Below are 22,057 nucleotides of genomic sequence, written 5' to 3'. Positions count from 1 at the left end.
ATTCATGCACTACAATCTGATATATAAATGTTAGAAGCCCAGTTTACCACGACAGTTCTCCTAAGAGAAGGATGGAGCTGTACTTTAATAGCACTGAGACCATCATTCACAACTGTAAAACCACCACACAAACATGAATGGTGGGCATTTTCTTTTTAACCCAGGAACTCATTAACATACTATTCCCTCACATCTAAAACTCGGACTTCTGTGTGGTGGATGCACACATGTACGTCCCCCAGGCCAGAGGTCAATGTTGGGAGTCTTCCTCAGTCATTGTCCACCTTTTTTTTTGACACAGGGTCTCCCTGTAGCCCCAGCTGTCCTGGAGCTCACTATGCAGACCAGGCTGGCCTGGAACTCACAAAGATCCGCCTGCCTCTGCCTCCCGAGTGCTGGGATTAAAGGCCTACGGCACCACGCCCAGCATGTCCACCTTATTTATTGAGACAGGTTTTCTCTCTCTCACTAAGGTTGAAGTTGGTCAATGAGCCCACAGGATCCCTCCATCTCCATTCCCCCCTGAGCCCCTGCATCTCCCCAGTGCTAGGGTTACAAATGTGTGCCCCTGTGACCAGCTTTTTATGTGGTTGCTGGAGATCCAAATCCAGGCCCTCATACTTAACAGCAAACTTTACCCACTCAGTCATCTCCCAGCCACAATAACATCGACTATTTTTTAAATACAATCTAGTCACTCCAACTTAGGTAACAATTCCAGCATAAAAACCCATACAGTATTTCTTCTTTTGGGGGGAAAGAAAAATTTAAGTAATTGTCTTAAACCTCATTTTGTAGGTGACAAATGGCCAAACAAAACAGCAGGCAGAGTCAAATCATGCAATCCCACCTACTGCACCTCCCGCTAACAGGGCTTAATCTGAGCATGTGCTGTTTCATATCCATCTCAAGTGTGTTTTCACACAGAATCTTAGTCTTCTAAGCCCCACCCTCACACCCCAGCCATGGACCTGAAATCGCAGACAGCACATTTAAAATAGCAAAAGAGTCATTGCAATGTCCTTAAATAAAAGTTACATGAATCTCAATATACCAACTTGAAAGCAATATTCACCACGATGGCTGCTCTTGGCTGTCAACTTGACCAGATCTACAATCAAATCACTGTGCACTGTGTGAAGAACTTTCTCTGAACCAGGAGGACCCACTGTAAATGTGGGTAGCTCCTTCTGGTGGCCGCCCAGATAACAGGACAAGCCAGAAGGAAACTGCTTTTTGCCTGTTTGCCTTCACTCTTGATGGCAAGCCCATCCATCCTGTTGCTGTGGTATTCCTTGTTATCAGAACTAGCTTCCTCAGGCTTCCAATGTAGGCTGAAAACCAGCAGCTCTCCAGGAATCCTCCAGGCCTTCAGCACCAGATTGGGATCGCTGAGACATCCAGCCTCATGGGCTGAGCAGCAACCGGATTCTCAGCCTCTGCAGTGAGGTGGCCCACAAGGATTGCAGCACCTAATAAATGCCATTTATATACCTCCACACACATTCACCCTACAGTTCTGCTCGTTAGCAAACCCGGACTGACGCATTCACCTCTCACTTACGGAAAAAGAACAGCCTGTTTAAATTATCTTTTGGTCCTCTTGCATTTGGGGGCCATTAGCAAGTAAAATAAGGGTTATTCCGACACAAACACCATGAGCCAGCAACGGCCAGGCTGGCAGACAGTAGGTGCAGTGGACATATACTACATGGATCCTCCATGCTCGGGGCAGTGGATCAGACAGCTCAAAGCTTCATCACATCACTCAGAACATCTCATACTCCTCAAACTTACTAATACTCATTTCTGTAACTTTCCATGTATTGTGTTTAGAGTGTAGTTGACTAGCTCCTGAAATACTGAAAAGTAGCACTGCAGATAAAGGGGAAGGGCTGTACACTACTTAGGTGGATGTGTTGTGTCTCACTTTTATTATTTACTGTTCTGTATTTTTCCGAATCCTAAGGAAGTTCACAGCTACAAACACATGAAGTGTCACTATGAACTCTTTAAACTATTATTAAATTTAAAACAATTGGGAGCACAACGAAATCTGTGCTGACAGGAGCCTCACTCAGACACCACCCAGTAGTCTTCCTTTTTCACAGTATTTTATGAAAAATTTCACATACACACAAAAATAAAATGCCCACAGAGCTACCAATTAGGCTTTAACATTTCCTTGTATTTATTATTCTAAAAAGCTATAGCCATTAGTAAGATCACACGCAAGATAACCCCAGCAGGACCTTAGCTGCTGCTGGTGTTTCCTCGCAGGAATGCCACAGCGTGCTCATGCAGTTTCTCCACCAGAGGCAGGAGGCCACCGTATCTGTGGTCCAGAGTTCACAGCCAAGTTCTGTACTTCACCTGAGGGCTGCTCTCTAGAATCGCTTCCTCCTTCCTCACAGATGCACACTACCTCCATCACAGTGCAAATTCTGAACACCTTCTGATGCCTCTGCCAAAAGGAGCCTGCCCTCAGGCAAAGCCAGTCACCCTGTTACAGCTGGGTTTCTGCTCATGTTTGGTTTGTTCTCGACGTCCTTACAACCTTCATTTTTTTCTGCAGGTTACCCAGAAACTGCAGTCACACTGTGTGCTCCCTTCATGTAACTGAGACTCCCCATTATCTTATGAACACACCTGGTTAACTCACCATAAGCGGCATGTCTTTTTATCATTTTTCCTATCCTTAATATTTTGATTGAGCTCGTTACACTGATGGCACACACCTGCAATTCCTGCACTTGGGAGGCTGAGGCAGGAGGATCATTTCAAGTTTGTGCCCAGCCTAAACTGAATACTGAGTTCCAGCCCAACCTAGACTAGACACGTAGCAAAGCAAGACTCCATCGGAAACTTCCGCACCAAGAGGCAAAACTGCATCAAGAAATACAACCCGAGAGTGAGAAAACGCGTGAGCAGAGTTGTTGATGGGCACTCTGTGTGAGAACCGCTGCGGCTCACCCCAAGCCATGCACATGAACAGCAGCTGTGAGGCTACAAAGCACCACTTAGGGCCTCGCTGAATCATGAGGGATCCCCAAGAGAACCCACATGACCAGCAAGCTCAAAGGACTCACTGCCCACAGGTGAGCCTGAACCCAGATTCAGAGCCTTATCATTATCTTAATTTTTTAAAGTAAAATTAAAAAGAAAACCACAAAAAAACAGCATCCAGAGATGATACACTCCAAAGCGACTCAGTGGATGACAGTGACAGCTGCCAAGCCTGACAAGATGCCATGGGAGAGAGCAGAGAGAGGTTCAGCAGGAAAGGCCCAGTCTCAAAAGCATGAGCAACAGAGGAGCCCAAGGAGCTTTCACAACCCAGAACAATGAGAGCAGCCAAAACACAGCCAGAAACAGCACAAAGAGGAGTGCCTGACCTTCCCAGGGGAGATTAGAGCTGAGGAAGGGTGTGAGCTAAGCTCTAAAAGTACCACTCCTGTCCTTAGCTCTCAACAGCAGAGGACAGGAGCCAGGGACCCCTCATCAGCTGTCACCCGGTCCAATGACCTCCAGAAGTCTTGTGCAAACTTCAGTGATTCACAGCTAAAGATTATTCTGGGAGGAGGGGCTCATGAGGCCCCACCCCTCCCTAATGATCCACAAGCAGTTAATGGTTGCTGGAGAGGGAGAGACATTTTCTTTCTTCATTGGTGTAGCCACTGATAAGGTGCCCATGGTCCTGCTCCTGTAGAGAACCCTGCTCCTCTAACAATCCAAATTAAATCCACTGGATCACACACCACACACACACACACCACACACACACATACACACCACACACACACACACACACCACACACACACACATACACACACACACCACGCACTACACACACACACACACACACACACAAACAGACATAAAAGTAGAAAGGATGCTAGCTGGGAAGAGGATGGGTCAGGTCGAGGGGGCAACAAGCATGTAACTGGGGTGAATACGACCAAAATATATACATAGAGGAAAAATGTCATGAGCCCTATCATGTATAACTAACGCACGCTAATAAAAACTTTAAAAACTATTCCACAAATTGAAGGAACCTGGGAACAAGGAGGCAGCTCTACTCCTGGCTTAGTGACTGCCACAAAGTACCTGATGGGCATAGTCTCTGAACAGCAGCATTTCATTTGAAAAACCAGACCAGTTCTACTGGTAAGGACAGACTTAGCTTTGCAGCACATCTCAAGGTCTTGGCTCCACACCCCAGGATCATTCTGCCCTCCCCGCCACTGGCACCAGAGCACCTTCCTCAGAGCTCTGGTTATGGTTTTCAGCAGTCAGACATAAGAAATGCTGGCCAGGGCTCATGGAGATATCCAACAAGACTTGGACAGCCACCCCAAGAGCGTGTCATGTTATGCAAGTCAGAGTACAACATTTTCTGTAAAGGTTTTTTTTTTTTTTTTTTTTTTTTTTTTAAGCAATGTGAAAATTTGCAAAGAAACAGGCAGAATTTGTTCTAACATTTTACTTAACCCGATATATCCATGACACTACGGTTTCTCACGTGGCAGAGAACCTCTTCCATGCCTTCCCTCTCTGTGGCTTCATTTACCCTCAGCCAACCATGTCCTTAAAATACCTAGTGAAAACTTCAAACACCTGCTTAAAATAGCATTTACTATATCATAGTTTTTGTTCTGGTCTCCTCAGCGCTATGGCTAATCAAGATCTCAGTGTTTTAATGGTTAATAAATAGCACGGGTATTGTTTTAAAATGAATGAATTAACAAGCATTTATTTTTAGTAGCTATGGTGACACATGTCTGTAATCCTACCACTTGGGAAGCAAAGGCAGGATTAGGAACTCAAGGCTACTCTGTGCTATTTATCATGTTTGAGGCTGGGCAACATGAGGCCCTGTCTCCAAAAAACCCAAACCAAAACCAAAAGCATGACCTCGACTACCTGATGGAGAGACACAGACTAACTGACTGGATTAAAACCTAGGTTCAACTTTCTCTTGTCTCCAAGAAATACACCTTCTGGCTAAACACTGACGAGGCTAAGAGTCAAAGGATGGAAAACCAAGAGAACAGGAATTGAAAACAAGCTGCACAGCTATTCCCACAGCTAGCTGACAAAGCAGGCCTCAAGCCAAAATTAGCCAGAGATAAAGAAGGCCACTACATGTTTAATAAACGGAACAAGCTACCAAGATACAGCAAATGTAAATTATGTATCTCATCAGGACTCCCACATTCATAAAGCAAACACTAATGAGCATAAAAGGTCTGACAGGTCCCGATAACATAGTAGTGGGTGATTTCAATGTCCCAACTCACCTCCACATAGCAATCCAAACTAAAAATCAGCAAAGAAACTTGAATTTTAAACTATCACATAGACCACATGAGCACACAGGTATCTACAGAATAGTTCACCCAACAGAAACAGAATGCATATTCTTCTGTGGCGGTCAAGGAAAACTTCTAAAAAGACCATATTCTAGGCCACAAACCAAGTCTTACAAACTGCAAAAAAAAAAAAACCCCAAAACACCAAAGTAACATCTTTTATCCTACCAGATCACAATGCACTAAAACTAGACATCCTGTAGCTAGAAAGAAGAGGAACCACAGGAGCCCATGGAGACCCAGCAACATATTCCTGAACGACCAGTGAGTGGGTCACCAAGGAAAACAGCATAGAAAGAAGTTCAACAGTCAGATGAAAATGTAAGTGCCATCCACCAGGAGTTCCCAGCTGTTTATACAGAAGACCCACGTTTGAATCCCAGCATCCACACGGCAGCTAACTGTCTGTAACTCAATTTCCAGGGGATCTGGCTGCCTCTCTGTCCTCCTCCAGCACTGCAGGACAAAGGTGCACTTACATACATGCAAGCAATACACACATACACATAAAATAATAAAAAATAAAAATTTTAAAAATCTAGAGGAAATGGTCAAATTATTAGGCATGTATGTATGACCTACCAAAATTAAATTGAGAATTAATAATTTAATCAGAGCCACTAACAATCACAAGACTGAAGTCATAATAAAAAGCTTCACAACAAAGAAAAGTCCATTTCAAACCTTTAATTTTTTTCAACTTTTTTGGGGGACGGCGGGGTGTCATGTGTACACGAAGGCCTGGGGATGGCTTGCACGAGGTCTTTCCCTGATTCCTACCATATGGGTTCTGAGGACTGAACTCAGTGGTCAGGCTTGGAGGCCCATGCCTTCACCACCGAGCAACTCCCCAGCCTTTAAACCTTTAGAGAAAGGTTATCCCAGCTCCTCCAAACCTAGAGTTACAGTAATACCTAAACTGGATATGAACACAATAAAGCAAGCTATGGGCAATTTCCCCAATGAACAGATGTAGTGATACTCTTGATAAAATTCTTGCAGATCAAATTCACGAATGCAAACACCACAGTCAAGCTGACTCATCCTAGAGATTCAGGTGGGTAGAGCATACACAAACCAGCAAGGGCCAGTCATATATGAACACTACAACATCCCTCATAGCACAAAACCCAGAAGGGACATAGCTCAACAGCACAAAGGTAGACAGCAGACCTATGGCCAACATTATACCAAGTGGGAATGAGACAAGGCACCTGCTGGAGCTACGACCTGGAGCAGTGAACATGACGAAGGATGGAAGGACTCCAAGAAGAACAGTATGAAGTCACTCTCCAGTGCTGACAAAGTGCCACAGTCCTTGACGTCTTACCTCAGTCTGCTCTTTTAGGACAATCAATTCTCTGCAAAAGATGTGAAGGAAACCACCAGGGCAGTTCATGAATGAAAGGGCTGTTTTACAAATCCACGTGCCCTCCTCATCCAACTTCTCTGAGTTGAGCTGAGCAAGCTCTAGGCACAAAGCTTCTAGGGGCTTCTCTGCCACAGGCTAGTCAGGAAGGAAGGAAGTACTGAGCAGAAATGACCAGCAGTCCCCACAGCCTCCATCTCCACACCAGCAAGGAATGGACTGGTGTGCCATCAGCCCAGCTTCCTCTCCAGAATGAACTGCTCTTCAGAAGGCATCCCACTGCCCCTTTGGCTTGCCTTCCTCACTCCCCACACTCTCCACTGGAACTTTCTAGATTCCTCTTTCAAAACACCCGGTTATAATTAAGGGTCCAAGCAACTGCTCCTTGGGGTTCTGTTCTTAGTCTTGCTAAACCAAATTAGTTTTTACAAGTTGTGGGATAACAGAAAAGGAACAGGGGAGAGCTAAAGGGAACCGATGGACCAGGTTCACAGATGTCTGTGAACCGAGAATTGCTCTTGGAACAAAGAAAGACCCCTCCACAGCCTCAAAGCCTGAAGGGCTGTAAATCAGAACCACAGTACCATCAGTCAGATTAAAAGAGAGCTGCAGAGGGGCTGGAGAGATGTTCAGTGGTTAGGAGCACTGACTGCTCTTGCAGAGGACCCGGGTTCAATTCCCAGCACCCACAGGGCAGCTACAAACCATCCTTAACTCCAGTTCCGGGGGAATCCGAAGCCGTCTTCTGACCTCCGAAGCGCTGCACAACACGGGTGCACTCACATAACATGCAGGCAATACACACTCATACACATAAAATAAAAATAATAAATAAAAGATAAATTAAAAATAACATCTGCAGAATGACACCGTGCTCATGCATTTGCTTTTTTTAAACCAGATAGACTATAGCTTTGTGCTTTTTATGCGTACATACAGAAAAAGAATACCGCACACTGTGAAACAGCGTAAGTGCTTAACAAAACTGAACCACATTTTAAGTTCTAAATACTAAAAGTAACGCAAACCTCTCTCTCTCTCCTCTCTCTCTCTCACACATACACATACACACACATAAACACACAATTTACCCCAAACCCTACAGCAAACAGTACAGTGGCTCACACCTGCAACCCCAGCACTTGAAAAGCCAAGGCAGGAAGCTAGCTCAGGTTGGCTGCAGAGAGTTCAAGACCAGCCTGAGCGACACAGTTAAGACACCCCCACCCCACAAAAGAGCAAAACATTAACAACTTTCAAACAACGCTAAACACAGTGGTGAACTCCACGGCACATGAAAGAGAAAAAACTGAACACCGTGCACCAGCAGCTTCCAGGGCTCACACTGGTATGCTGGCTTAGCTGCGCTAAGCAAATATAAACACGCCAGCCAGGAGAGAACACACAATTGTGATCCCTGCGCTCAGAAGGCTGAGAAACGAAATGGTGAATTGGAGGCCAACTAAACTCGGGCCTGAGAGATGTACAGACTTTGTGTTAAGCAACCAAATTCTGTTAATAGTTCACTACATGTCATTTTATAATTATTTTATATTTGATTACATAATACTTATTATAAATACTGGATAAAAATTACTATGGTTGTTAACAATAATTGTTACATACACTTATATTAGTATGTAATTAATATAGCAGTTATTATAGTTAAGTTAGTTATGATTAATGATTACTAAGATTTAACATATTAGTATATTTTTATTTCCTTTATAGCTTATTTTTACTTTTAAGTATTTTATAGCTGGGTGTGGTGGTGCATGCCTTTAATCCCAGCTCTGGGGAGGCAGAGGCAGGAGAATCTTTGTGAGTTCAAGACCAGCCTGGTCTACAAAGTGAGTTCCACGACAGGTGAGGTTACAGGGTCTTTCTCAAAAACACCAAAAAATATAAATAAATAAGTATTTTCTAATTTATTATGTCTATTACATGTATAAATATATATAAAAAAATCAAGCTTATGTAAATACCATTCATTTTCTTATCATAAAAAACTGACAATTTACATTTTTTAAATTTATTTTATCTTTATTTTATGTGTGTTATGCCTGCAAGTGTGTAAGTGCACCCATGTCGTGCAATGCCCAAGGAGGACAAAAGAGGGTGCCAGATTTTGTATGAATGGAAGTTTTCGTTTCTCTAGGGAAACTCCCAGGAATGTAAATGTTGGGTCATAAGATAATAATATATTTCATTTTCGTAAGTGTAGGTAAGTGCACCTGTGTCGTGCAATGCCCGCAGAGGACAGAAGAGGCTGTTGGATCCCCTGGAATTGGAGTTATGGACAGTTGTTAGCTGCTATGTGGGTGCTGGGGTTCAAACCTGGGTCTTCTGCAAGAACAGTCAGTGCTCTTAACTGCTGAGCCATCTCTCTAGCCCCTTATTCTTTAATTAAAAAAAAAACAAAACAAAAAAACCCTAGGTATGGTGGCACACACCTTTAATCCCATCAGAGGCAGAGGCCAGCCTGGTCTTCAAAGAGAGTTCCAGGACACCTGGGGCTACAGGGAGGCCCTGTCTCAAAAAGACCAAAAAAAAAAAAAAAAAAAAAAAAATTTAATTAACAAATATATATATATGTATAAAATGTGTGAGCATGCATCTGTGCCATGCAGTGCCCACGGAGGTCAGAAGAGCACCATCAGATCCCCTGGAACTGTACGCAGGTCCTCTGCAAGAGCAGTTAAGTGTTCTTAACTGTTGAGTCATCTCTTCAGACCAAGAATTTAATTTGAAAAATAAATTTCTAAATTTAAATCAGAAACACTACACACACATTGCTCCCAAATCAGAAGTGACCCACATGCATAGCCCAAGGCTGCGCCCTCAAGGCTGCTCTGGGCTACAATTAGTCAGGTCTTCTTGGCCTGATGACTGGGAAAACAGAGGCATGCAGGAGAGGAGGTCAGGAACGCTTGTGATGAGATCCAAGGACCATCACAGCCCACTGCAGCCCTCCAAAGACTTGGAAGTCCACCTGAAGAGGGTCCTTTGGCCAACACAATCAGACACCAGTATTAACAAACCACAAAGTAACAAACATGTCAAATGTTCAAATCCAGAAGCTTACAATAACACTTGGAAAAACCCTACCTTTCCAGGAATCTGTAAAACAAATCAGTATTTCAAATCTGCTAAGTAAGGAAAGTGTCCGGCACCGTGTGTGTCTTTCAGTGTAGAATCCAGCACTGCGTGTGCCTTTCCCATGCACACCCGGGCCACAGCCAGGAAGAGGTTTCTAGTTACAGAAACTACAGGTTAGAAAAGCTTGATTTAACTAGAACATTAGCATCTGTGTACACTCATGCAATCATGATCACCAATGGTCATCCTCCAACAGCAAACACTCTGTGGGGATGCAGCTTCCCACATCCAAAAAAACTCTTCCTCTCTGTTCTCCTAAATAATGAAGGGCGGGACCAAGATTAGACTAGGCCCTTAGAGCTGTCTATTGACTTGAGGAAAACAAGGAAAAGAAGAGACCCCCAAAGAAGTGCAATTAACAAAACACAGAATTTGGACAACTTTACAGCACAAACAGAAAGGGAAAATTAAGTAAGCTATACAGCAACCAAATACATATTATGAATTTTGATGACATTTTATAAAAACACTGTTAAGAGCTATTCAGGAAAAGTAAATTAAATGGCTATTAAAAAACACCTCACACCCATTAGATGTCCACCATCTGGACCACAGTATGAAGTTGTCAAAGAAGTTAAGACTGAAATTAACGTACGATCTGAAAAGTCCATGATTCCAAAAACAGCTTTTAAAAACTGAAGCCAGGACTTCAAGTGGTTGCTCTAACACCAGGACCCAAGGAGCATAAACAGTAAGCAGGGAGAGAAAACGCACGGTGTGCGCACAAAGGGGTGTTATTCAACCTTAGAAGGAGGAAAGAGCCCACAGGCTAGGCATGGACGGACTTTAGGACACCATGCAGGACAGCTGTTAGGATGCCGCTCACAGGAGCTAGTGGCCTAGAGTACTCAAAGTAGGAGATAAAGGTGCCACCGCGCCAGGTGCAGGAGGCCTAGGCCTGCTTACGGCTTGCACTGTCACCCAGGGAGGAGAACTCTCAACCATACTAACACCTGCACTGAAAATCAGGGAAGATGGGTAAACTCATGATACTTGTTTTCAAATATGAATATAAAAGCTTATTCCTTCTTAGGTGAAAAGGCAATTAACGTCATGTTTAAGGTACAATAATGGCATCCTGACTAGTCTGTAACTTCTAATAGTGAAGTCTTTCTGAATAAAATTGTGAAGTGTCTTACCACCACAGTTACCAGGGCAGGGCATGCAGGAAACAAGAGTTTAAAGGAAAACTGTAACCAAGGTCTGGGGTGGGGACACGCTTCTCTCTAGTGCATCTCTGTAATTTAAATAAGTCAAAATCACATGGAGCTGGGGAGATGGCTCAGTGTTTAGAGCACTGACTTCGCTTACAGAGCACCTGGGTTTGGTTCCCAGCACCCACATGGTGGCTCACAACCCTCTATAACTCCAATTCCAAGCAATCAGACTCCCTCTTCTGGCCTCTGCAGACAAAGCAAAATAAATCTTAAAAATTAAAAAAAAAAAAAATCACATAACCTGTTGGCCAACGAATCCTATTAATCCAATGAAATGATCCCAGAACGGAGCACGAGGCAGTTCACATAGGACACACCGTCAGGGGTAGTCATCTAAGGTTCATTTGAAAAGTTTAGCTAATTTAAACTGACTATGTACATGTCAGGGAAGGCAGACAAGAGCGTTACAGATCCCCTTCCTACGATGCCGAGGGTGATGAGGGAGATGATGGGACCATATACTCCTACAAACACTTGTACATAGTATTTTCAGAGGAAAATGGGAAACACAGTCTTTCCTTTACATCAGGGATATGGAACACCTGAAGCTGCACTTGTACCCAGCCCTTCACGCATCCTGCCTGTCCCTACAGTCTTGCAGCCTGCACAGAGCACAGGTTAGCCTGTCCTGTCTTAAGCCCTGGCCCTCCTCTGGGGCCATTATTAAGCAAAATAAGGGTCACTTGCACCCATGCATGTGACTGTGATGCATGAGCAGACAAACTTGATGGCTAAGTGCTGGGGGGCGGTGTTAGAGATGGCCGACTGCAGAGAGTAAAGAGTCACACAACAGCAGAAGACTGAGCTCATCACAACACTCCAAGCAGCACACCATTTCAAACTCAGTACTGGTTTACTTGTAGAAATTTCAGGCTAATATTTTCAGACCATAGTTGGCATGGGTAATGAATTCTCAGGCAGACAAAAAGTAAGCAGGACCCCAAGTCACACACAGATGCTTAACCTGTGTGACTGTGGCACTCAGGCTTCCCGGGAACCCACACTGTGAACCCTCTCTAAGAGCCCTGTGTAAAAGGCTTCAGGGTTCTCAGCTAGATTGGGGTGTTTTATAATCCTGGCCCCACTCTGAAGCTGACCCACATAAACAAACATGCTTTTGTGATGATGACATAAAAACCATTTCAGGATTTTCAACAAAATGGGCAAATGTTTGAAAATGATCCAATTTAAAATACAGTTTATGAGTGGTTTCGGAAACAAGCAGACAGTCTGCATGAGGGCAGGTTTTCAAAGTCCCTGGAGAAGAGGGGCTTAGGAGTCTGGTGGCCTGTGTGGCTGGTTGTCAGGAGAGAGATCCACATGACTCCAACAGCCAAAAACCTAACAGGTCTCGAAGGTGAGCTTCCACTAAAGGAGATCTAAAAAATCTCACACGAAAAGCTGCCTCACCAGGGAGTTTTCCGGAGCAGCTTGGAGGTTCCAGGGGAGATGGACTTAATGACGGCCAAGGTGAAGAACCAAGGGGTGATTCACAAATTAATGAGAAAAGAGCCATCTTCTGTGTTAATTTTCTGAATCCAGCCTCCCTGGTCAACTGCTGGGGGGCATACAGGAAAGAGAGAGGAAGAGGAGGGGGTAGGAAAAGATCCTCTTCTAGTCCCAGTCAGCATTTAGAAAGAGTCTGGTGACATGGCAGAGATGGTTCAGCGGGTAAAGGCACTTGGCACACAAACATAGGGCCCGGAGTTCAATCTCCAGAACCCACTGGGAAGGAGAGAACCAACTCCCCAAAGTTGTCCTCTGACGACCACATGGGGAAGAAAGCTTAGAAGGGGCCAGTAGCAGTTACTGGCTGCTGGTGTTGCAGTGAAAGTTCTCTTCAGAGGTGCTGGTAAGCTGCCTATACTCCAACAGGTAACCCCACATCCAGGCACCTCGAAGGCAACCCCAACCCAGTGGGCTATTTTTAAAGACAAGAAAGTGGGAGGGGTATGCTGGGAAAGAGGCTCTTAGAGCGAGAGGGAGGTTAAGAGGGGAGGGTGTGACTATGGCCAAAATTACAGTCATTCTAGTCATGGATGAAACTGTCAAAGAATGCATTTTAAAGCTACTTTAAAAAAATTCAGAAGCCACCCAGACGAGGGAAGCCCTCTGGCCCGCGGTGTTACTCAGTTAATCTGGCTCTTATAACTTCTGATTACTTTTATTTCAGGCTGATAGAGCTGACATTTCTCACCTGATTCTATAAACCTTGAGTTTCTACAGTTTTTAGACTTCATGTTTGAAACTGAAATTTAATTAAATAAAAATAATTACGTTTGATAGTGTGCTATGCAAAATATTTTTACACAGAGACAAACTGTTTAGTTCTGTGAAAATGTGAAAGTTGAGCCTGGGGAATGCCCAGTGCAGACTTAGTAACCAGCAAGTCCGAGGCCCTAGGCTCGGTTCCAAGGAAAACTCACTGCTATGTACTGCTTCCCCAAAATGCACATTTACAGCAAGAGAAAACCATTCTGCATCCTGGTGAGACTGTGCAGCCTACAGCTCGAGTAAGTATTAGAAATGTAATCCAATTCCCACTGAATTTCAGGAGTCACCAAACATTGCCAAAACTCAAAGAGCCCTGGTGTACTCAGGGGATGAAGGACCCTGGTGTACTCGGGATGAACAGCCCTGGTGCACTCACAAGATGAAGAGCCCTGGTGTACTCAGGGGATGAAGGTAGCCCTTGCTCCACCTGCCCAGGTCAGGGATTGGCATCAGGGGTCTGATTGTTATCTCAGAGCTGGAATTTATAATCCACAGTGAAAGAATCCTAAAACTCCCTAAACAGCTAAGGATGGCTATCTGGAGTAATCAGTAAAAAGGCAGTGCCTCACCATCCAATCACATATTAACCAAGAACATCAGGGTGGACACAGTGCCCCAAAACTTTCTAAAATGATGGGCAGAGAAAGAGGCCTCACTCACTGTGGAATATTTTAATAAAAAGCTCTACTTGCAAAATGTAGTTCAATCTCATAAAAGACCCTAATTATGTCACCTTTTTAATAATCTTGATAACCATAAAAATTAGAGAAAATGGGAAGCTTCAAAGTAGGAGCTGTTTTTGCTAAATATTCAAAACATTTTAATTTTAATTTTTTTTTTAAAAAAAGGTACTTAGTTTAGAAGCAACTATTTTGTCAGTTTGTTGAGAAACCTTTAAATTCTCAAGACTCTTAAAAAAAAAAACAGAAAAAGCACAGCTAGAAAACACTGACAGCAGAGAGGGGGAGCAGGAGGGGGAGGGGGAGGGGGAGGGGGGAGGCATCTTACCATTGGCAGTGCATTGATGTGGGGTCACAACTCAATATCCGACCGCCAATCACAAGTTGCTGAGGCTGAGAGAGAGGAAAATACAGTTTCAGTGTTCCCAGATTCAGTTTACAACTGTCCATCCCAAACTTTACAAGTTCAGAACACTCTTCCTTTGTGTGGGGCTTTATCGTGCAACCGGTAGGAAGCTCCCTAGAGCAGGGCACCCGTGTGCCTCAAGAGCCCCCGAACACGCCACAGGGGGATAGGGTTCAACACGCTGTGAGATAGGAGTGTGAGCTGTAGACAGTGTCAACTTGTGCTCTACGTATTTTGATTCATAATAGAAAAATACATAGCTGGTTTTGAAATTACTTCAATCAAAACGTGTCAGGTACTAATCTCTTCAGGGTTCACTTTTTATACAGGCTTTATTCTCAACCCTTCATAGTGTGTAAGTCACAGCACATCACACGTGGAACTTTTGTGAATGTGCTAATTTAATTCTACTACTTGGGAGGCCGAGGTAGGCAGACAGAGACCAGTCTGGTCTACATAGTGAGTTCCAGGCCAGCCAGGCCTACATAGTGAGACTGGGTCTCAAACAAACAAAAAAATTACGTTCCACATACATGTCTGAAAGGGCACTCGGGGGACAGCGGCCATCAGTGTAAAGTAGTCGTGACGGGGCACGAAGCAGACGCCCCCAGGTGGCGACTCGCCAAGGCACGTGGTTGCATGGTTCCTGCACCACAGACGGGAGTTCAAGCAAGTTATTGTTCTTCAATTAAAAGATCACTAACGGTATCCTGAGCTATGAAGTCTGCAAATCCCTTCAAAGTTTGCTCTCCGCTTTTCCTGGCCGAGCACGCAGGTGTCCTGCCCAGTGGCCCCACAGCCACACTAGCTCCAGGACCACCTAGTATTGCAGGTAGCTCACTTATAAGGGGACTGACGAATTTAAGTTAACACACATGCTTACTGAATTAACCCAGCACGCCTCATCCCACCAGCCTCCAGGGCTTTAAGACAAGCTATTCAAGCAAGTCCCGGTGTTGTGGTATGAGACACTGCTTCTTAGGTTGGGGAGCTCAGTGGTCCACCCCAGCACACCCTGGTGAAAGGTTCTACAGGCAGCACAGCGGAACCCAAGAGAAGCTAGACACCGCCACAGCCCTTGCCTTGGGCTTACACTCTGAACATCATTCCCTGTACTATGACGTGTCTATCAATTTTGAGATGAAGTATTAGAGCGCTCTCACCAGGAAAAAAGGTTTACCCTGTGTACCATCTACTTACAATGTGCTAAAATGTGTATATATCAAAATACACAACATAGAAGAAAAGACAAAGGTTATTTATAAGTGTTATAACTGCTTTTCTTGATAGAAAAAAATCTGATCTTTTTTACATGTCTTCTTTTTTAATATTTATTATTTTTATTTTATGTGTATGAGTGTATTGCCTGCATGTATGTGAGTGCACCCATGTCGTGCAATGCCAGAGGTCAGAAGAGGGCTTTGGATTCCCCTGGAACTGGAGTTAAGGATGGTTCACAGCCGCTGTGTGGGTGCTGGGAATTGAACCCGGGTCCTCTGCAAGAGCAGTCAGTGCTCTTAACCACTGAGCCATCTCTCCAGTCCCTTACATGTCTTCTTAAACATGGCTTTATTATCACTACTAAATAATAATCTTAAGGCACAATTTCTTCTTAGAATTAGATACTTCAGTACCAACAGTGAACGAGTCTATATTTCAGTCCTTCCTTGATAAGCTCTAATTTTAGACATCTAAAAGGGCTCGAGCACAGCAGGTGGCGTTCATTCTACTTTCTGGTGTCAGCTTTACTCCTGTTACCATTTCTATTTGCCATTTTCTTGTAAGACTCAGTTAGAACAAGATACTATAACCTATAAATCCACATAAGTAAACAAATGAACCTGTAGTGGTCCCCTGAACTCCATGGCGAGTCCCTGAACTGGATGACAGCGGGTGACTGGCAGACTCCCTGACCTTCCCTCGGAGAGCAATCTGAGCCACGTTATAAACGACTCTGCCACCTGGGCTGAGCCCTGAATTAAGGTATGAGAAACAATGCCATCACCTAAAATGAGCATCTACATGCTAACAGTGGTGCTCTAACCCAGCAGACACAGACCCCACCTGTGTACGTCCGCGACACCCACGGACTCTCACACACCGACTTTGGGAAAACACTGAACGGAATCACTGCAGCTGTCTCCCCTCTCTCCATTGCTCTCTGCCTTTCTTGGGGTCTCACCACCTCCATGGCTGTATTAATCTCAGTTCTAATGATCTTTCCTTGATATCCTGTCTTTTTTTTTTTTTAAATGTGTATGCGTGTATTGCCTGCATGTAGGTAAGTGCACCCGTGTCGTGCAATGCCCACGGAGGTCAGAAAAGGCTGTCGGATCCCCTGGGACTGGAGTACGGACAGTTGTTAGCTGCCATGTGGGTGCTGGGCTTTGAATCCGAGTCTTCTGTAAGAACAACCAGTGTTCTTAACCACTGAACCATCTCTCCAGCCCCGACATCCTGTCTTTTACTGAGCTTGTCCACTCAGGTAGCAGCTCCTTGCAGTTTAAATCTAAATAGGTCGGTAAATACCTGGTTCTGTGATGTGAAGGAGTTTGTCTTCAGTGACCAGCACAGCAACAGACAGCTATGTGCAGGCAATTCAACTCAAAAGCCAGGAATTTCTAGAACCACATTCAGGGCACATTTAAAGTTCTAGCTTAAATGTTTTCTGAGTCAACTCAATCACCCATGGCCCAGTTGTTGTGCAGTGCATTTATAAAGCAAATCACAAGAAGGGAAAATTTTGGCTCTATAAGACACAGATACAGACTTTGCAGAGCCAGGTACACTTAAAGTCATAGGACAATGCTGATTAAAATGAATCAAGCAATTCAAGACATAAGAAACACTGTATCTTATACTATACATCTGCCTCTTCGTTTTTGAGATGTGGTCCTGCTGTGCAGCCCGGCTGGCTTCTACCGGACAACCCCGCCTCTCTGCACCACGATCTGATTTGTACCTGGGGCTCCTGTGCTGCCTTCTCAACCTTGCACACCCTCCACTCCACAGCTGGGCACGTGCACAGATACTGTTCAGCGTCTGTCCCAGTGACTGCTGCAGAATGAGGCGACGTTTGTTCATCTACAAAACTAAGACTAGCAGAGGCAGGCAGATCTCTGTGAGTTCAAGGCCAGCCTGGTCTACGCAGTGAGCGCCAGGTCAGTTGGGGTTAGGGGAGACCCTGTCTCAAAAAGACCCCCCCCCCAAAGTCAAAACTAAGAATAAGAACTGGAATATATGCAGTTCTTAAAATCTATTGGGTTTTAAAAAAATATATATATATATTTTTATTTTATGTGTATGAGTGTATTGCCTGAATGTAAGTGCACCTAGGTTGTGCAATGCCCATGGAGGTCAGAAGAGGAAGATGGACCCCCTGGGACTGAAGTGGCTGTTAGCCACAATGTGGGTGCTGGGAAGCGAACCCAGGTCCTCTGTAAGAGCAGCCAGTGCTCTTAACCACTGAGCATCTCTCCAGTCCCACAAACTATTATTTTAATAGCACAGGCACAGGAATGGGCACATACATTAAAGCACATCAGAGATGCAGTGCATAGATCAACCACAGGAGGGAAGAGGACTCCACAGTGGGCCGCAGTGTGGCCCATGAGGAAGAAATGACTGGGAGCACCTAGATCAAGGGCACCACCACTCCCAGGAGGCGGTCATACGGGCCAACCTTCCACACTGACAGGAAGCTAATGCACACCTGAGAATCTCACTACAAACCAAGCTCATGAGCCAAGTCCATTCAGTCTCCAAACAAAAGGCTTTGTTTCTGTAAGCTATTATCAGCACTTTGCCTAAAATGAGTGAAAATGTAGCTTAACACCACAGGGTAAGGTAACAGGACCTGACTGTCAGGCGCAATGTCAGACGAGCACTAGCAGTGAAGAAACAGTCCAAACAGCTTTTTAAAGGACTCACAGATGAGGCAGAGGCAAGGCCACCTTAACATTAGAGGGATGCTCAAAGACACAGCGGGCTTGTTTCCGGCTGAGCCACCAGCACCCTGGGGTACTGCTGCCCAGACCCTGCATGCGGGTACTCAGACCCGCAGGCCCTGCATGCAGGCACTTGGACCTGCAGACCAGCCTTGTGTTGGTGTCATCAACAGCATTGGAAATCATACTGGGACTGTTCATGTTCCCAAAACAGATTAGTTTCAAGCACTCTAATTTCTTTTCTCTGAAATATCTGTTGTAACGTAACATCCCCTCACACCATAAAGCTACAATTCCTAAGAGGCAGTATACTGCAAAGGACATTTTTATCTAACATTTTATTAGCGAGCACCGAGGAGGTCACCCAATGTAAAGGGGCAGTGCGCGTCAGAACCACCTGTGCTCACTGTAATATGCTCACTTTTATTTATTTTTATTTAATCTTATTAGTGGCATGTGTTGTGTATCAACGTGGGTGCAGCACACACCTGAGAGTATACATGCCACAGTGAACATGTGAACTTGTAGAGGTCAGAGGGCAACTTTCAGAACTCGCTCCTTCCCCGGCCTGACTCCAAATTACTTTTCTGTACACAATGATTCTCATAAAGTTAACAGAGTTCCAAATTTTTGCCAAGATATGTACTACTGGTAAAGAAAAGAGTCCCTGTGGCACAACCAGTCACCGAGGCCCCTTTACAGTCTAAACAGCAAATGTGGTATTTGAACCGCCAACAGAGGCTGGGGCGTCCCAGTACAGACACTCGCTTGCCAAATACCATCCTGGGAAAAGCCCCAGCCAGTGCCGCTTCATGTGCAGAACCCTCCCTGGCTCCATGTCCGACACTCATCAGAAGAGAATGAAGAGGAAGGGACACAGCCTGTGAGATGCTCAGAGCCAGACTCACAGGGAGACTGGCTAATCCCTGGGAGAAGAGAGCGCCTCTGTGATGTGCGTCTGCTTCCCGCCTGCAACACCATTTCGTGCTGCAGAAGTGTGAGTGTGACGGAGGGTTCGGGCTGCAGGGGGTCTTCTCGAAATGGGGAAATGTGACATCAAATTCCCCTTGAGAAGGACCAGCCAGGCAAACTGGCTAACGAACATTCTTCCAGGCAGGGTTCCAAACAGGACACACTTTCCACAGAGGACGAAGTCTGCAGTGACTTCTCACTGTCCTCTTGCTCAGGTCAAAGTTGACCATCTGTTTTCACAAACCACTCCACAGACTTAGGCTCCACTATAGGAGCACACAAAGCCTAGTAAGCCACAGCTGTCACCCGTTTACAGCGAAGGATTCAGGGCAGGAAAGAGCAGCCATGGGCAAGACATCAGTGAGGTCCAAGGACACTGTCTCGTACCCATGCTTACACCACTGTCCCTGTGCAGCCTCAGGTACAGGGGGACAGGAGCACACAGGTGGTATGGTAACCACGTTGGTTTAGAAAGCGAAAGTTTGGGCTGCACAGATGGCTGCGCAGTTAAGAGTGCTTACTGGTCTTGCAGAGGACCTGAGTTCAAGTCCCAGCACCCATGTCAGGCAGGTACAACAACCTGTAAGTGTAAGCCTGTTCCTGGGTACCTGATGACCTCTTCTGGCTTTCATGAGCACCCACAGGCATGGGGTGGGGGGGACACAAAAGTACTATTTCTGCAACACATTTGGCCACTGCCTACTTAATCCTGCACTTTGCTGTGACCCACCTCCTGATTCTCCACCAGTGTGGATGAGAGTGCCTTCATGTGTAACTGCCTTAGTTCCGTTACCATGAAAACTTCATGCAGCCATGACCACGCGGGCACATGGCATTCGCGGTAACTTGGACCAGTGTTCCTGGGCTATGCTCACGAATATTTAGCTTCAAAATAAACTCTCTTACTCCTTTAGAGTGAGAGCTAGCTTTGAGCACACAGCTGCCCACCCTAGGGCCTAGTGCAACCACACAAGCCCTGCTGGGCCTGCCTGGTACTGTCGGCTCCTTCAGTGCGCCCTTCCTCAACTCTGGTGAAGTGTAAAGGCCAAAACTGGTAATGTGACATCATTTAGTATCTGAAAATTTGGGTTTTTAGAAATTTTGAAGCAAAAGAGTCAACAGTGGGTTTCTTGTGATGCTGCATAACCAATCATTAAGTAATTATTCCTTGTTAACACAATCTCAGCTGTTTTATTTTTTATTTTACATGTATGAGTGTATTGCCTGCATGGGTGTAAATGCACCTGTTATCATGCAGTGCCCACAGGGACAGAAGATGGTGTTGGATCCTCTGGAACTGGAGTTACGGACGGTTCTTAGCTGCCATGTGGGTGCTGGGATTCAAACCCAGGTCCTCTGCAAGAGCAGCCAGTGCTCTTAACCACTGAGCCATCTCTCCAGACCCCACAATGTCAATTTTATTCAAAAAAATAGTATACACAAATAGTCTTCCCTGCTGACAAAGGCACTATCCCAAAGAGCTCTGGCCAGCAAGATCTGAGCAACAGCCTGTCAGGAGGGGAGGGTGAAGTCTACGCTCCTGGAACAGCACATGTAATTAGCACTTCCTGCTTACACTTGTGCTTCCTGCAACAGTAGCTTCTTTTCAACCAAGACAATCATACTAAGAAATGGAATAAAAATGTAAAATTATCACCTTTCCGCCTCTCAATTTCCTTAAAAGTCAAAGGTGTGTCATTCCCCCATTCCCGGTTACCTCCCAAAGTATTTCAAATTCACCAATCTATAGATTTGTCTCCTACCGCAAACTTACCCAGCTGTAGAGTCAGCCTTTCCTGCCCACCCAGGGCTAACCAGCCACTGTCTTCAGGAGCTGCGTCCCATCCAAGTCTCTAGCTCCCAGCCCTGCACCTGAGTGATGGAATCCACTGCATCCTCTGTTGAGGGTGAGCTCACCCACACACTCCCTAGCCGCTGCCCCCCCGCCCACTGTACCTATTCATTTTATGCCTGTGTCCTCTTTAGAAGGCCTGTAACCTGAGAGATACAGTACTGTATTTCATAACCTGTGGAGAACACACCACCACGGACCCTCAGTAAAAGGGTCAGCAGTTACAATGATGGGCTCATCTCCACAGGTACCATAAAAATCAATGGGAAAAATACTGTGTTGTTTTTTTTTTTTTAACTCCCTCACAAAATCAATTTCAGGAAGATGAAGATAAATGTTATAAACGCAAACCATATCTGAACCCAGAAATCCAGAAGTCTAATTTCTGTTGTAAAGGTAAGGAATGATAAACCATAACCACTTATGAAATAACCATACTTGACTCTGAAATATTTTATCACCGGGACCTGACTAACATAACTGGCTTCCACTACTTAAAAGCACTGCATCTGCTGAGCTTGTGCCGCAGACCAAACACAGCCACTGTCCTTCAGGGCCTTCCTCACGTTTTGCTCTCCTGCTAGGTCTGTGGTTATTCTGCTCCTGTTCGTCCTTCAGGCCAGTCTGTGGAGACCTCGAAAGGGCACAGCAGCAGCCGGCTGACTGTGCAGATGGAGTCGGCTGCTTCCTTTGCGCACTGCAGTTCCTGGTACCAGGCTCTAACCACCAACTGAGCTAACCAGGCACTCTATATTCCATAGTTTTGAGTTTTTAAGTAAAGATTTATATGTATGTGTGCATGCCT

The 22,057-nt window shown here is 45.1% G+C and overlaps 1 protein-coding gene across 1 annotated transcript in view; it reads right to left on the bottom strand.

The window, feature by feature from the left end:
• The window catches only part of Tbl1xr1 (transducin beta like 1 X-linked receptor 1), a 145,199-nt gene that overhangs the window by 62,927 nt on the left and 60,215 nt on the right, over window positions 1-22,057 (bottom strand). Inside the window, exon 2 of the mRNA XM_008838813.3 lies at window positions 14,404-14,468. The gene's annotated coding sequence lies outside the window, so the exon portion shown is untranslated. The remainder of the gene's footprint in view (window positions 1-14,403; window positions 14,469-22,057) is intronic.

Source organism: Nannospalax galili, unplaced genomic scaffold (assembly GCF_000622305.1).
Source record: "Nannospalax galili isolate Female #2095 unplaced genomic scaffold, S.galili_v1.0 scaffold1350, whole genome shotgun sequence".
Lineage (NCBI taxonomy): Eukaryota > Metazoa > Chordata > Mammalia > Rodentia > Spalacidae > Nannospalax > Nannospalax galili.
This window is presented reverse-complemented; position numbering and strand designations above follow the sequence as displayed.